Below are 17,500 nucleotides of genomic sequence, written 5' to 3'. Positions count from 1 at the left end.
AAATAAAGTGCAGCAGCAAAGTGCAGTGATAAAGGAATACATTCACATGCATTACTGAATGGCTTCCAGCAGCGGTACATTGGGGACAACCTAGATTTCATGTAATGGTAACAGCGCAGTAACTGACAGGAGGAAGCCTCAGGTGACGCTTCTTCCTATTGACTGTATTGGTATCACTGTCTCCAGGGTGATGGTATGTATGCAAAGCAGTTTAACCAGCAATAAGGCTAAGTTCGCAATGAATCAGTTGAAATGTGTATGCAGCACATTGCAACAGATTTAATAATATGCAAGTCCCGTAATGTGCAAGTTGAAAAGCATGAGACTACATCACCACTCATCTGTAAGACAGGTGTAACACATGCGGTGTCCAGTAATGCATACCTCGGCTTGTGTTATAACTGAATCAGATGCACCATGGTGGTAATCTGCAGGTGTGCGTGTATAGAGAACAGAGTGCACCCCGAGTAAACCTGAACGATTTTAGGAAAAAATTGAATTGAGCGATTTCTGTCCGAAATTGCGATTTTGATTCGATTCACGATTTCCATCAAATCAAGCTTTGCCCCCCCTCTATCCTCCTGTCTTTTTTTTGCCCCCTTTGCATCCTCTGGGTCTCTCTTGCCCCCTTTGTGTCTTTGTGCCCACTCTGTGTCTCTCTGTGCTTCCTCTGTCCCCCAAGCTGCATCAGTTCTGGACATAGTTTTCAGCACGAGTCCAGCGATGCCTGTCTATCCACTTCGCCTCCTGCAGGCTCTAATGAACGGAATACTTCTTGTATGTCATGTGACATACAGAAACCCAGAGTTTTGCCAAGCACAAGAGACGGCAGACGGCTATAGAGGACGGACAGCGTTGAACTCGTGCGGAAGGTATGTCCAACACTGCGGGGCGCACACATCGGGACTTTGGGGAAGTTTGAAGCCACTTCTCCAAACTTCCCCATGTGTAAATGATGTGATCGCGATAATCGCCGCTTTGACGATTCCGAAATTGTGATCTTAGTGATCGCGATTTCAGTTTAAATTCGATTTATCTTTCAGGCTTAACACAGGGCCAGCGGAGAGACAAGCGCAGGCCGCGGAAAGGTAATGTACGTATACTTTACACTGGGCACGGGGAGACATTTCACATTAGGAGGACAGTGCCGTGAGTTTTGTCACGTTAATCACAAATTTGTATGCCGTTCCTACCATGCACCCGATCGAGCAAGTCGGTCCTACATCTTGTAGCATGCACGATCTAAAATGCGACCAATTTTCGTCCCAAAATTGGTCCCACTGTCGGTCGGACATGAATTGGATTTTCATCCAATCAGATTATAATAATCAAATTGGATGATCGATCGGCCGCCAAGTCGCCTGATGTATGGCCACCTTAATTAATTACACTGAAGCCCATATGCAATTCACTTTTTCTCCTGAGTTATCTCTAAGGAGATAATTTTTATATTCTCTTTAAAATAACTTTTAAGGATTTTACAATTGAAAAAGTAACCAAAAGTAGGTGAAAAAGTACCAAAAAAGTATCAAAAAAGTATCAAAATTGGTATGTGAGTATTTTCTTGCTTGCTGGTTGTTTAAAAAGCATTTTATGGCTCAGAAAAAAGGTGAATTGCCCATGCGCCTGAATGGCTCTAGTAAATACATCTAATGCTGGGAATTCACGGCTCGTTTTTGAGCCATTAAGATGGTTCGATAGATCATTTCCGACATGTCCGATCTCCGCCCGATCGTTTCACTGCTCTATTCTGGATTGAAGTGAATGGAAAAAGATAAGAAAAACGAGCGGAAGATAATAGAATTGACTGCGGAATCGAGAGGCGAAACGATCGAGTGGGAGAATCGAGCGGCAAAATCGAGCCGTGTATGCCCAGCATTAAACAGTTCCAACCAGCATGGGGACTGTTCTGCATAATAAGAAAATTCTTAAATCCTACTTAACAGTGGCAGTTCTCTTTATACATTCTCTTTAAAATAACTTAAGCATTTTACAATTGAAAGTACCCAAAAGTAGGTGAAAAAGTACTATCAAAATTATTTGAGTACTTTCTTGATTTCTGGTGGTTTAAAAAGCATTTTATGGCTCAGGAGAAAAAGGGAATTAATTGCCTATGCGCCTGAATGTCTAGTGTATACATCTAATGCTGGGCATACACGGCTCGTTTTTGAGCCATGGATCGATAGATTATTTCCGACATGTCCGATTTCCGGCCCGATCATTTCGCCGCTCGATTCCGTATTGCAGCGAATGGAAAAAGATAAGAAAACGAGCGGAAGATAAGAGAATTGACTGTGGAATAGAGTGGCGAAACGATCGAACGGGAGAATCGGCAAAAACGAGCAGAGTATGTCCAGCATTAAGGAGAACTCTGCATATAGCCTTCTTACTGAAATATTGGTTCTAAATGAATGAGAACTTCACATTGCAAGAACATGACAGATTCTTACACTATACTATGTTAGTGCCACTGTGACCTTCGTAAGTGTTGTCCTGTGTAATACAATGCTGGACTCCAAAAAGTTCAGAAACTATGGAAAGATGCATATCATTTTAAAGCCCTCTTTCTCCTCTTTTTAATGACATATAAACCGCCGCCCTACGCCTTTTAGTTTTCGCTATTTCGCGATCGAAATTGCCACGGCCATGATTTCGATCACGAAAATAGCGAAAACTAAAAGGCGTAGGGCGCCGATTTATATATCATTGGAAAGAGAGCTTCAAAATGATATGCATCTTTCCATAGTTACTGCACTGCTCGGAGTCCCTTTAAAGTGGTCTGAAAGTCAGCATTTCTACTTTGCTTTAAAAAATTCCTCACAGCTTGAAAGCCACTATCCCAGATTTTTTTTTTTTCAGCAGAACATCACTGAAATGGTTAAATAAAGCACTTTGTCCTGCTATTCAGTTTCAAATCTTCATCTAAACTGGAGATAACATGTTTGGTTGCATTCTCATGTTGATGCAGGTGTGTAAACACAGTGTAACGCGTGAAAAGGAGCCCTTTGAAGTTCTCCGTACTTCAAGCACACAAACAGCTCAGAACAGCTCATTTGAAGAAAGCAGTTTGAATAAAATGCAATGGCAGGTTTCAGAGCAAGATAAACCACACTTTGGAAACTTGTAATTTGTAAACAAACAATATTCCTTATGCACAAAAGCAAATAGGATAACTGTATGAGTAATAAGTAGGAAAACACATTTTTTATTAAATGTTATGTTGGAGTTTCAGACCACTTTAAGAAGAAATAGTTCTGAATTGATGCAGAAATATGTAAATTCTTCATGCAAATGTATGTGGTTTGAAATTGAACATCTGACTGATCCATTTTTACTAACACTAACAACCCTTCCTTAAAGGGATACTGTAGGGGGGTCAGTGGAAAATGAGTTGAACTTACCCGGGGCTTCTAACGGTCCCCCGCAGACATCCTGTGTTGGTGCAGCCGCTCACCGATGCTCCGGCCCCGCCTCCAGTTCACTTCTGGAATTTCTGACTTTAAAGTCAGAAAACCACTGCACCTGCATTGCCGTGTCCTCACTCCCGCTGATGTCATCAAGAGCGCACAGCGTAGGCCCAGTATGGTCTGTGTCTGCGCAGTACACTCCTGGTGACATCAGCGGGAGTGAGGACACGGCAACGCAGGCGCAGTGGTTTTCTGACTTTAAAGTCAGAAATTCCAGAAGTGAACTGGAGGCGGGGCCAGAGCATCGGTGAGCGGCTGCACCAACACAGGATGTCTGCGGGGGACCATTAGAAGCCCCGGGTAAGTTCAGCTCATTTTCCCCCGACCCCCTACAGTATCCCTTTAAAGAGTACCAAAATGATAAATTACAATTTGCTTTAAACCTAATAAGTTGCCAAGATATATTAACTCACACATAAAGTATGATTTTCTTACCCCTAGGGTCTGTATTCTACATATGAGCTTGAAATCCCCACCCGGTCTGAAAATCAGGCCCTGGCAATTTTTTTTTCCCCAGCCATTGGTGCAAAGGATGCTGGGGGATCGATGTCATAACATCACCTCCCATGTCCTGCTCCCAGCCGGAACACACAGTGAAAAGGGATGTAATCTAATCCAGTAGGAAGACAGACATCTGGGATAAGAATTATAGCATTCAGTCTCAGATTTCTTATATTTATAATCACTCTGATCGGTTTCTCACCTCTTCCCAAAGTGCTGTACCAAAACAAATCTAGCCCTAATGCCATCAGTCAAGCCCATAACCTGTACAGAGCATGTGCAGGATTTAACAAGCATACTTGCATGAAGGGGAGGGCACAAGGCTGGAGGTCTAGACAAATTAATGGAGGAGAGGACACAATGCTGAGTGTGTACTTGTAAGGCATCTGCATTAGGAGAAAGGGAGGAGGAGCTACTACTGATATACATGTTGGTTTGTTCTAGACACTACGATGTACCAGATGTAAACTTTATATGTTCATCTAACTGTACACATCACCAGCCTACCATGCTTTCTTTACATAGTATTTACACTTCTAAAAGCCAGTACGCATGGATGTTAAAGTGTTCCCGAGATGACGTGATGTGATGAGATAGACCTTTATATACAATGGCAAGAACACATACATACAACTCGGACGTATGTCTTTTTTCAACCCAAAATAACTATGTAACTATGTAATCTATGCTGTGCTCCTTTTCTTTTTTTCCCCTGCCTGAAAGAGTTAATATTTAAACTATGGAACAGAGTTTTTCTCCATTTGGGACCCAGTCGCTGAGGGCTGGTGCACACCGAGCGGCTTTTTCAGCATTTAGCCTGTCCCCAACTGCTCTGAAACTTACCAAACACACAAAGAGGGAAATACTCACTCCCAACAGTCCTCTGCTGCTTTATAAAGCCCGCAGGCTGCTTATAAGCCAATAAGAAGTGCACACACACGTTACACCTAGTCTGCAGTGATCAAGCAGAAGCTGAGCAGGTCAGCCAATCGTTGGAGAGGGCTTCAGTTACATATAGACAATGGCTTTCAGAGCAGTTGGGGACAGGCTCTTGGGGGTGGCAGCTCCAGGGCTTGACTGCGCTCACATATGGTGTTACATGCTAGTTCTGGGCAGTGAGAGTTCCCGGGGCCCCAGGCTGGCTTGTGCACCATTGTTTTTAATTTTATTGTAGATTCCCATGCAGTTTAGTTAGGAGGGGGGCAGATGAGAGGGAATATCCTGCACACTGGTGCCCCCTGCTGGTCATATAGCCATTGTCTATATGCAACTGAAGCCCTCTCCAACGATTGGCTGACCTGCTCAGCTTCTGCTTGATTAATCACTGCAGACTAGGTGTAACGTGTGTGTGCACTTCTTATTGGCTTATAAGCAGCCTGCAGGCTTTATAAAAGCAGCAGAGGACTGTTTGGGAGTGAGTATTTCGGGGTAAGCCGCGCTGGAGGTTTTCTCAGGCCCTGCTGGGCCGATTTGCGTAATTATTTTTTTGGGTGAAAGCAGCTAGCACTTTGCTAGCTGCGTCAGCACACCGATCGCCGCCGCCCCACGCCGATACGCCGCTATCCGCGTCGCCGCAGAGGCCCCCCCCCCCAGACCCCTGCGCTGCCTGGCCTATCAGCGCCAGGCAGCGCTAAGGGGTGGATCGGGACTCCCTTAGACGTCATGACGTCGGTGACGTTATCCATCCCGCCCTGTCGCCATGGCAACGGGGGAAGCCCTCCAGGAAATCCCATTCTTTGAACGGGATTTCCTGATCGCCTATTGCCTCGCGATCGGAGGGGCTGGGGGGATGCCGCTGAGCAGCGGCTATCATGTAGCGAGCCCTAGGCTCGCTACATGATTTAAAAAAAAAAAAAATAATCAAAAAACCGGCAGCGCTGCCCCCTGGCGGTTTTTAATAGACCGCCAGGAGGGTTAAGTCTAGTTATGCCCCTGCTCACAGTCGCAAACTTTTAAAAAGTGTTCCTTTAGACAAAGTACCTTCAGGTAGTCTAAAGGTAACCTAGCGATGATGGGCAAATACAACTAGCGATGATGGGCAGATTCGACCAAGAGACGAATCTCTCTCCTAATTGAATCTGATTAGAAAGATCTGTCAGCTGCCCATACACCAAATGCAGATTATCAACCAATTTCTTGCTGCAATCGATCCGGAATCGGCCTTGTGATGCCGCATCCAACCACCTCGACGATATTCCCCCTAATGTTAAGTGTCCCCCCGGGGCCCAGTTCATGTTATACATTACCTGTCTATGGTCTCTCCTTGTCCCCCACTGCTTCCAGTATTTTCCATACATGCGCGCCACATGGTTGCCTAGTAACGTTGCCGCGTGTGACATGACGTCACACACGCATGCCTTTAGTAGGCTTCCATGTGAGGCATGCGCGTGTATGGACGGCTGAATGCGCCCAGAGCACTGGAGGACAAGCTGAGGCCGCGGACAGGTAATGTAAAACATGCACTGGGCACCGGGGAGACACTTAACATTAGGGGGATAGCGTTGGGGGTTTCGTTGCATTCATCCCAAAATTGCACGCTGTTACCACCATGCACCCGATCAAGCTTGTAGCATGCACGATCAACTAAGCTTTGTAGGTCGGGCATGCACTTGTGGCACCAATTTTCATCCGACTATAATAATCGAATTGGATGATTGGTCGGCCGCCAAGCTGCCTGTTGTATTTATATGGTAGAGGAAGAAAGCCCTTAAAAATAGCACCTCCCACAGCAAAATTTGAAAAATTATAAAAAAAATCTTTATTCAACATTAGGTATAATAATAATCACAGTACTGATGATTCAATAAAGAATAAAACCATTTAAAAAACAAGCAAATATTTGCTTATATTTGCTTGTTTTTTTAAATGGTTTTATTCTTTATTGATTCATCAGTACTGTGATGATTATTATACCTAATGTTGAATAAAGATTTTTTTTATAATTTTTCAAATTTTGCTGTGGGAGGTGCTATTTAAGGGCTTTCTTCCTCTACCATATAATTGCTCTTGTTTTGAGCCCCAGCACACACCGTTCTTTGGTTGAGGTGTTGCATACACTTCCTAGAAGCTGCCTGTTGTATGGCTACCTTAAGGACTGCTCTTTGCTACCTTGTATCTCGGGATTAAAGATATGGGAAAAGTTTCATACAAAATTCCATAGGGGAATCCAGAGATCTTTTAAAGTGCAAAAGGATTTACAGTAAGCTTCTGGTTTCTTTGCATAGCAAGTAAGAAGGACGTGCTTCACCTTAGAATAATTGATACTCTGGGATAGAGGCAGTGCATGGAATGTTTCACTAGCCCAAAATGATGGCAAGGTGCATAAGGTGGTTTCTGGCAGGAAGGGTAAAAAGGGGAACAATGCACTCAGCCAAAATGATCCAGTACTCCACCTTGGCTGACAACCAAGACTGGCCACTTGGCTGACAGCAGTCTAGCACATGTTCAGACTGTTAACTTGCAGAATCTTGAAGCGGTAGGCTGATGCAACTTCAGGACAGATAAACATAGCTTTACCCACTTTCCACATGGAAATGAAAACTTGCCATGTCCTTCTAAAAGATGGTAAATTTCAAATTGTAGTGCCATTTCAACTTGGGGTTTTAAGCTCATATGGGCCAGCTAAAAAACCAGGGCTGTGGAGTCGGAATTGGAGTCAGAGTTGGGGCAATTTTGGGCACCCGGAGTCGGAGTCGTGGTTTCAGAAACTGAGGAGTCGGAGTCGGGAGTCTGAGTCGTATGATTTTTGTACAAAATGCACTGCCCTGTTAAGTATTAGACTAAGGAGTGAGTTGAGGAGTCGGAATCTGAGCAATTTTGGGTACCCAGAGTTGGAGTTGGAGTCGTGGTTTCAGAAACTGAGGAGTCGGAGTTGGAGTCGGAAGATTTTTGTACCGTACAGCTTGTATTTTTGTACAGCCCTGTAAAAAACATCCAAAAAGCCTACTGATTCTAGTTTTCCATAACTTTAAGCAGAAATACAGTCTGGTACAGCGTTTAATAAGTTTAAACTTGTATCCCTAGTCCTTATTTTCTATAAGTTATCCCATTTACCTTTTGTGCCAAAGTAATGTCATCTGTGTAAAAATCAGTCCCCCTCCCCCCGCACAGAGTACATCGAAGAGACCCATAAAAATGGTATGCCTGTTTGTTTTGACTTGTATGATCCTGTTCACCACTGAATATCATCTTCATATTTTGCAGCCGCTCAAGAACTGCATTTCCAAAAATAAATAAAATCAAATTAAGCAGAAATAACTGGAGTCTTAAGTTGAACTACCCAGTACTCACATTTAGTTTCTAAGACACAGCTTTAACAGCTTTTAAAATTCATTGTATGAGGATATAAAGTTACATCTGAGGATTTGCAAACAGGACTTGCATTCTTCTGTGGTAGGAGGGAAAATATACAAGTTAATTACCTGTATTTCCAATATAAATTAACTTTATGGGTGACAAAGTAAAAATGCAATGAGAAACCGTACAATTTCACTCAGTTCACTATAAACACCTCATCAGATGCAAAAACGTTTATTGAAATTTCAGTGTACATAATTGAATGATGGAAATTAACTAAATGAACCTTAAACCCCTATCTGAATAGTTGTGTAATAAGCCCACCCATTTAAAAACAGGCGCTAGGGCTCTGTCAACCCCCTCCCCCCCCCCCCCCTCACCTCCCCCCTTTGCAATGGCCGCACTCCCGCAGCACACACACACCCATGCATGCATCCTGATGCGCACGTGCAAAGCCTCGCTCCCGCGCACACTGGACTGCCCCCCCCCCTGCGCCTGTCCTCCTGCTTTCCCAAGTTTGACCACGTGCCACGCATGCGTGCTAGGCTAAACGCACAGATACAGGGACACAAGGGTTTTATTCTATTGCATGACTTACAATTTAAAGTAATGCAAAAGGAGAAGCGTAGACTGCTGCACTCACGTGTATACACAGATGGGAGCAGGGAAATCAATGCCAAAAGTCCATAAGTATCCAAGGAAATCCCGCTACACCAAGAGGTAGGGTGAAGTAGAAAAATCTTTTTTTTTTAATCCATCTTAATCCATCATCAGTGTACAGATAAAAAAGCTCACGCGTATCGGAGCGATGTATGGCTCCTTAATCATAGCATGCCAAAACAGGTGTTGTACATATTATATAGGGTAGGTACAAGGCCACACCCCTAGAGGTGTGTATCTTAGCCTTAAAGGTACATACATCATAAGCTAAAAGTGGAGTATACCACTAGAATACATATATAAAACAGAATCCATTTAAAAACAGACAGAATACTGCATCAGATTATAGCAACCTGTCATCCATAGACATGATAATGACTAGACAAAATGACAACTGTTTGTAATAGAGGAAACAGGGAAGAAAACCAGGGATGGGTGGAGAAGAAGAAATGCAGGAATAAGAGAAGGACGGAACAAGAAAAATAAAAGGAAAAGAGAGGGAGGAAAGGAAAAGGGGAGAAGAAAAGGACAAGCCCAAATAAGGTACACATGTATATATAACACATAAGTACAGTTCCTATTTATCATAGAATGTATGGAGGTCTAGTCTGGAATTGAATCCCAAGGGGGAACGTGTCCCCAATTTCCAGATCCAAAAGGCCTCCCGTTTCAATAGCTTATTATATAAATCTCCTCCCCTTAATGGAGGCATTGTTCTTTCTATGACTTGAAACCTGAACCCTGACATGTTGCCTAGGTGGACATAAAAAAAAAAAAGTGTTTGGAGACACTAGACACATGCGCAATAAAAGCATTATTCTTAAGACATCTCCCGGCACCATTATAGTGCTCCGAGATTCTTTGACGGAGGAGGCGTGTAGTGCATCCTACATATTGTATCTCACATTCCATGCAGGTAACCAAATATATAGCATTATAGATCTGGCAGTTAATATACTGTCTCATATCATAGTTGTTACGCCTGGAAAGTGAGATAATTTCACGTGTCTGATCATGAACTCTACAGTACCTACAGGTGTTACAGTACCTACAGGTGTTATAACCACACCTGTGAGAACCTGTATGTGCGAGCCATGTAGGTTTGGGCCGGTTTACACTCTGAAACAAGCTGGGAGACAAGGTAGTTCCCAAAGTGGGAGCACGCCTTGAAGAAAAGCCACAGCCCTCTTTCAGAACAGCATGGAGTTTAGGATCCGAATGGAGAACAGGCAGGTATTTTTTAATAATATTGACAATTTGGTTATATTCCAGACTGTACGAGGTGACAAAACTTACACCCTTGTTATATTGCCTGTTTCTACAACCGGATCTGGGAGTGAGTAAATCTGTCCTTGTCTTATGCGAGACCTGATCCCTTGCTCTAATGCCTAGTACACACCATACAATTTTCTGTAAGATTTTCTGTTAGATTTACCTGCCAGATAATTTCCAACATGTTGGAAATGATCTAACTATCTATCTGCCTAGCAATTAAGCATTGTTCTACTTAGCAGGAGATGACCAGAAGACAATGCACCAGAGATAGTGGCCAGTCCCTACCAGTACTTTACCGAAAATCTAATTACAGAAAATATTACAGAAAAATCTAACAGAAAATTGTATGGTGTGTATGAGGCATTAGGATTTGATCCTCACGGTACCCTCGATCACAAAGTCTCGATTGTACCGAATCCAACTCTTGCTGTAGTCTGGCCGGATCAGAGCAATTCCTTGTTGCTCTGATCATCTCCCCGTATGGAATAGATTTCAGCGTATGTCTAGGATGACAACTAGTAGTAAAAAGTAATGAGTTGCCAGCACATTATTTTCTAAAATGTCCTAGTCTTTATCCTCCGCGATGTGACACAGCCACTCAAATGGAGATCCAAATAATTAAATTTCTGTGGCATTGTGGGACATCGTGAAGGACAAATTTAAGTCATTGTCATTACAATAAGACAGGAACTTGGGCAAGTCCTCTTCAGGGCCCATCCACACTAGCAGCAGATCATCTATGTATCTAGCGTAACAAAATAGAAAAATAAGAAAAGGGGTTGCACTCTCCAAAGCTCCTCCCACCATCCCATGTATAAATTGGCCAGGGATGGGGAGAACTTAGCTCCCATAGAAGCCCCGCACCTCTGGAGATAGTACACCCCATCAAACATAAAATAATTTCGGCTAAGTAGATGATCCACTGCTAGGAGGAGAAAGTCACAAACAGTGGATGTAAATGACCCATATCTTCTAATATGAAAGTCTAAGGCTTTACCCCTCCCTTTAGATTGTAAGCCTCTGGCAGGGTCCTCCACTCCCTAGTGTAATCTACAGGATCATGTGCTCCTGTCCTATGACAGCCTGTACTTGTATTACTGGGCCTACCTAACCAGCCCATATTGCATGATCATGTATTTTGTACAATTTGCATGTATAACTTTGTTCTATGTGTATAACCCTATGTATATCATCCTATCATTGTATATATTTATTGTCCAGCGCTGCGTAATATGTTGGAGCTTTTTAAATACAATAAATAATAATAAGGCTTTAAGAGCCAGATTATGAGGAATGGAAGAATACAAGGAGGCCACATCCATTGTAACCTAGACAAAGGATGTCTCCCACTGCAAGGGTTCCAAACTCGATAAAAGGTGCGTTGTATCATGCAAAAAGCCCGGCAAACGACGCACCAAAGGTTGGAGGCACCCGTCCACCCACTGTCCTTCACCCTACCTCTTGGTGTAGCAGGATTTCCTTGGATACTTACAATTTAAAGTGGTGCAGGTAACGTGCAATCTCTCAAGGGATGTACAATTACCGAAGTACAGAATGGCTACTAGGTAATGCCTAATGATGTTGATCCAGGGATTTTATCTGATTGCCATCTGGAGTCGGGAAGGATTTTTTTCCCTTTTGGGGCTAATTGGACCATGCCTTGTAAGGGTTTTTTTTTTTTTTGCCTTCCTCTGGATCAACAGGGATATGTGAGGGAGTAGGCTGGTGTTGTACTTTGTTCTCTGGTTGGACTCGATGGACGTATGTCTTTTTTCAACCAAAATAACTATGTAACTATGAAGCTTGCGGTAGTCACTGCACATTGCAATGCCCTAGTGGGCTGCGCAGGGTATGACTGCATTCCATCTGGTGAACGGGGGGCAATGCTAAGGGTAAGTAATCCTTTTTAAAATCCTAAGGGCAGGTTTCCACTGGTGTATTGCGTCAGTTTAAGAAACTGAGTCAGCACACATGCTGCCATGCACGGACATGGGGATTTGGATGCATAGTGTGAAAAAACTGCACAATGCAGCATTTTTTCCCCACATGCGATTTGGATGTTATAGTTGTTACGGCCAGAACCCGAAGTGTGGCCACTTCTAGTTCTGGCCGGCCACTTCGGGTTTTGGCCGGCCAATGCGCGAAGTGGCCGCAGCGCAGCGGCCAATGTTAGAAATGGAATGTTTCCTTTTATTATGAATGTAGTTTTCCGGCCGTCTCTGGCCAAAATGTAGCAAAACAGTTCGTTCATTAAATGAAATGAAGCTGGCGGCAATGTAGAAGGATGAAGCCGCCCGGCTTCTGCTCCGCCTCCTCTCCTCCGCCCCTGCCTCTCTCTCTTCTCCCCGATACTGGCAGCGGGGGACATGCGTGTCCCCCCCAGAGTCGTTCGTCGCGGCAGGCAATCCTGTCGTTCGTCCCTGCAGAGCGGGTGCTGGCAGAAGCAATGTCTGCAGCCTCCCCGCTCTGCTTTCCTGGCGCCACGAACGACTCTCGGGGACACGCGTGTCCCCGCCGGCTGCCCGAAGAAGAGAGAGAGAGAGAGAGAGAGAGAGAGAGAGAGAGAGAGAGAGAGAGAGAGAGAGAAGAGGCAGGGGCGGAGGAGAGGAGGCGGAGCCGCCAGCTTCATTTCATTCAATGAACGAACTGTTTTGCTATATTTTGGCCAGAGACGGCCGGAAAACTATATTAATATTAAAAGGAAACATTCCATTTCTAACATTGGCCGTTGCGCTGCGGCCACTTCGCGCATTGGCCGGCCAGAACTAGAAGTGGCCACACTTCGGGTTCTGGCCGTAACATAGTAAACTTGTTTTTTGGCCCCAATGTGATGCTGAATCTGGATATAGTAAAAAGTGGGCGATGCATGCATTAGATGTCAGTGTGAAACCCATGGTCAGCTGCTTTCTTCAAGAGGAACTGTCGCAAAAATATTAAAATTTAAAACCCCACCAAATAAGAAGTACTTTTCTTCTTGAGTAAAATGAGCCATAAATTACTTTTCTCCTATGTTGCGGTCACTTACAGTAGGTAGTAGAAATCTGACATTACCGACAAATTTTGGACTAGCCCATCTTGTCATAGGGGGGTGCTCAGGGTTTTCTTTATTTTCAATAGCACTTAGTGAATAGCAGTTGCTCCGTCCAACTGCCAAAATAGTGTACAGCGAGCAGGGAGGCTGGCCAGCATCTTTGTATAAATTTTTTTTCAGGGAATGTCTTTATAAAGAATAAAGGCCATGCTGAGAATCCCCTTATGAAGAGATGGACTAGCCCAAAACCTGTCGGTAATGTAATGCTGGGCATACACAGTAAGATTCTTATCAATCGAGCCGCTGATGGCGCATAAATCCGGCGCATAAGATTTCTCCTACCTACTGTGAGTGACAGCAACATAGGAGAAAAGTAATTTACAGTGGCTTGCAAAATTATTTGACGCCCTTGAAGTTTTCCACATTTTGTCACATTACTGCCACAAACGTGAATCAATTTTATTGGAATTCCACGTGAAGGACCAATACAAAGTGGTGTACACGTGAGAAGTGGAACGAAAATCATCCATGATTCCAAACATTTTTTAAAAAGAAATAACTGCAAAGTGGGGTGTGCGTAATTATTCGGCCCCCTGAGTAAATACTTTGTAGAACCACCTCTTGCTGCAATTACAGCTGCCAGTCGTTTAGGGTATGACTCTACCAGCTTTATACATCTAGAGACTGAAATCTTTGCCCATTCTTCTTTGCAAAACAGCGCCAGCTCCGTCAGATTAGATGGACAGCGTTTGTGAACAGCAGTTTTCAGATCTTGTCACAGATTCTCGATTGGATTTAGATCTGGACTTTGACTGCGCCATTCTAACACATGGATATGTTTTGTTTTAAACCATTCCATTGTTGCCCTGGCTTTATGTTTAGGGTTGTTGTCCTGCGAGAAGGTGAACCTCCGCCCCAGTCTAAAGTCTTTTGCAGTCTCCAAGAGGTTTTCTTCCACAATTGCCCTGCATTTGGCTCCATCCATCTTCCCGTCAACTCTGACCATCTTCCCTGTGCCTGCTGAAGAGAAGCACCCCCAGAGCATAATGCTGCCACCACCATATTTGACAGTGGGGATGGTGTGTTCAGAGTAATGTGCAGTGTTCATTTTCCATCACACATAGCGTTTTGCATTTTGGCCAAAAAGTTCAATTTTGGTCTCATCTGACCAGAGCATCTTCTTCCACATGTTTGCTTTGTCCCCCACATGGCTTGTAGCAAACTGCGCAGTGCATGACTAATAGTTGTCCTGTGGATAGATTCCCCCAACCTGACCTGTAGATCTCTGCAGCTCGTCCAGAGTCACCATAGGCCTCTTGACTGCATTTCTAATCAGCGCTCTCGTTGTTCGGCCTGTGAGTTTAGGTGGACGGCCTTGACTTGGTAGGTTTACAGTTGTGCCATACTCCTTCCATTTATGAATTTATCGCTTGGACAGTGCTCCGTGGGATGTTCAAGGCTTTGGAAATCTTTTTGTAGCCTAAGCCTGCTTTAAATTTCTCAATAGCTTTATCCCTGACCTGTCTGGTGTGTTCTGTGGACTTCATGGTGTTGATGCTCCCAATATTCTCTTAGACAACCTCTGAGGCCATCACAGTGCAGCTGTATTTGTACTGACATTAGATTGCACACTGGTGCACTCTAGTCATTAGCACTCATCAGGCAATGTCTATGGGCAACTGACTGCACTCTGACCAAAGGGGGCTGAATAATTATGCACACCCCACTTTGCAGTTATTTATTTAAAAAAAAAAATGTTTGGAATCATGTATGATTTTCGTTACACTTCTCACGTGTACACCACTTTGTATTGGGATTTCCCGTGGAATTCCAATAAAATTGATTCATGTTTGTGGCAGTAATGTGACAAAATGTGGAAAACTTCAAGGGGGCCAAATACTTTTGCAAGCCACTGTATGGCTCATTTTGCTCTGGGAGAAATGTACTTCTTATTTGTATGCGTTTTAAATTTTAAGATATTCGCGACAGTTCCTCTTTCAGGCTGGTGCTGCAAGCTCCGCCTGCGGAGGTATCGGGGCCACCCACAGGAAGATAGTGGCTGTCTATTCAGTGACGGCTGCAATTTTAAAGGTGCCCTGAATACTGTACCTACAATATGTCCAGCCTGGCTATATAGCCCAAAGGTTTACTTAAAGGGAATATCCAGGCAAAAATAAAAAATGAGTTTCACTTACCTGGGGCTTCTATAATGGCAGTAATGGCAGTATTTGTATAGCGCCTTTCTCCTGTCGGACTTAAAGCGCTTGCGAGGCAGCCACTAGAGCGCACTCAGTAGGCAGTAGCAGTGTTAGGGAGTCTTGCCCAATGAACTCCTTACTGAATTACTGGCTTACTGAACAGGCACAGCCGAGATTCGAACCCAGGTACTCCATGTCAGAGGCAGAGCCCTTAACCAGTACACCATCCAGCCACTTTCTACCAGCCCCATGCAGCCATCCTGTGCTCTCGTAGTCGATCACTGCTGCTCCAGTCCCCCGCTGTCAGCTTGCCGACCTCGGAGGTAGGCGGGCCGCTTGCATACATTTTTACGCATTCCCGCTAGTGCAGGAACAGTAACACATACATTTTTACGCGTTAGTGGTTCCATGCGTAAAATTTAAGCATGGAACCACTAACGCGTAAAAATGCATGTGTTACTGTTCCTGCACTAGCGGGAATGCGTAAAAATGTACGCAAGCGGCCCGCCGACCTCCGAGGTCGGCAAGCTGCCAGCGGGGTACTGGAGCAGCAGTGAGTGACTATGAGAGCACAGGATGGCTGCATGGGGCTGGTAGAAGCCCCAGGTAAGTGAAACTATTTTTTTTTTTTTTTTTTTTGCTTGGATATTCCCTTTAACCTTGCAGTCCACCAAATGTGCAAGTGCTTTTACTGCACCTCCAATGGGAGGACAGAGTTGGTCCTTTGCAGCAGAGAATGTACCAGAACATGCTGGGCCATTTCTAGTGCAATTTCTGACATAGTAAACTTCTGATATAGTAAACCACTTTTCCTGGTCCCTTGGAGTTTACTATGAGATTATACGGTATAGGAAGTGTTCTGATGCTGAAACCAAGATGATTAACGTAAAAGTGGGAATCCTGAATAATTTGCTGTGTTGTACTATATGTCACTATGGTGCCTCGTTAAAGAGAACCCGAGGCGGGTTTCTGACAATGCAATCCACGTACAGAGGCTGGGTCTGCCTATACTGCCCAGCCTCTGTTGCTATTTCAATCCCCGAAGTTCCCCCTGCTCTCTGCAATCCCCTATAAATCACAACCGCGTTGTGCGGGCTGTGTTTACATTTGTACTGTCACTCTGCGTGCTCCCCCAGCCACCTGCATAGTGCCGGTCCCACCCGCATCCCTTCCCTCCAATCAGCCAGAGGGAAGGGACGCGGGCGGGGACCGGAGCTATGCAGGAGGAGCGGCAGACTGACAGTACAGAGATAAACACAGCCCGCTGCGACACGCTGTGTCCACAGCCTGGCTGTGATTTATGGGGGATAGCAGAGTGCAGGGGGGGGGGGGGGGGGATTGAAATAGCAACAGAGGCTGGGCACTATAGGCAGACCCAGCCTCTGTATGTGGATTGCATTCTCAGAACCCCACCTCGGGTTCCCTTTAAGCAAAGCAAACAAACTATCTGCAGTGCAGCAGAATTAATGAAGAGCTCTAAACCAATTCATACTGTAGTTAATCCCACACAGCATATAACTATGGTGATCACTTCCTGCAATGTTCCCTGAGCTGAAGACTAAGATTGAACTAAAGGACACAGATAAGAAAACAAAATAGGAAGCATTCTGATTAATTCTCTTTTGTTCAACTTCCTTTTGCTCACAGGAGTGAAAATGTTTATGTATACTTCAAATAAGGCTGTGGGGAGCTGGAACTTTTGTTGGCTTGGCCTGTACTGTCCACTGCGCATATTGCACACAAGCTACCTCTTCCTGTCAACTTGATACAACAGCATCAACCCTGAATTGCTGCGATCACATCCTGCTTTAGCACACGATTATGACTAGCAAATCAGAGACTTACATATATATATATATATATATATATATATATATATCACCTGACCAAACTGATCACATGCTTCTCCATGAGTTTTCCTAGAGACGCCCATCACCATTTCCCAGTGTCACATCAATGAATAAGGCAAAACAAGCCTAAGGGGCTTTTTTTTTAAATGAAGTGTTGAAATTGACTGATCAGGGAATACATATATATTTAAAACTCAAATTACCCAGATTTAGTAGTCACCC

At 44.2% G+C, this 17,500-nt stretch overlaps 1 protein-coding gene across 3 annotated transcripts in view; it reads right to left on the bottom strand.

Moving 5' to 3' along the window:
* B4GALNT1 (beta-1,4-N-acetyl-galactosaminyltransferase 1) overlaps window positions 1-17,500 on the bottom strand; it is a 223,828-nt gene that overhangs the window by 139,062 nt on the left and 67,266 nt on the right. The gene's annotated exons all lie outside the window — the stretch shown is intronic.

This window comes from Hyperolius riggenbachi, chromosome 2, assembly GCF_040937935.1.
Source record: "Hyperolius riggenbachi isolate aHypRig1 chromosome 2, aHypRig1.pri, whole genome shotgun sequence".
In the NCBI taxonomy this organism is placed as follows: Eukaryota; Metazoa; Chordata; class Amphibia; order Anura; family Hyperoliidae; genus Hyperolius; species Hyperolius riggenbachi.
Note: the sequence above shows the minus strand (reverse complement) of the source record. Positions and strands in the feature narration are given on the sequence as shown.